Source organism: Propithecus coquereli, unplaced genomic scaffold, assembly GCF_000956105.1.
Source record: "Propithecus coquereli isolate 6110/MARCELLA unplaced genomic scaffold, Pcoq_1.0 Scaffold6, whole genome shotgun sequence".
Taxonomy (NCBI): domain Eukaryota; kingdom Metazoa; phylum Chordata; class Mammalia; order Primates; family Indriidae; genus Propithecus; species Propithecus coquereli.
In genome coordinates this window covers 30,149-30,578 of record NW_012151951.1, presented here as the reverse complement: position 1 = coordinate 30,578, position 430 = coordinate 30,149, and positions in this window count along the sequence as shown.

The window sequence follows — 430 nt, the reverse complement described above, 5'->3', positions numbered from 1 at the left end:
TGTTGGGACACAAAATCACTAATGCAGTGCTCCCACCAGGGATGCTTAACTTGAATCTAATTGTAAGGAAATAGCAGACTAACGAAAAATGAGAATTATCCTGTTTTTCAAAAGGGCCCGTGTATTTCAAAATGTCAAAGTCAGGAAAGACTAAGAAAAGCTGAGCAGCTGTTCCAGATTAAAGGGGACCAACGAGACATGACAACTAAATATAATACATAATCCTGAACTGGATGAAAAAATGCTATAAGAAATATTCTTTGCTCAATTGACAAATTTGGAAATACGATGGTAAATTAAAGTATTGTATCAATGCTAAGTGTCCTGAAGGTGATAACCATGCTATGTTAATGTGAGAGAATATCCTTATTCTTAGGATATACACACTGGGGTATATAGGGGTAAAGCAGTATGGTTTGTGCAACTTACT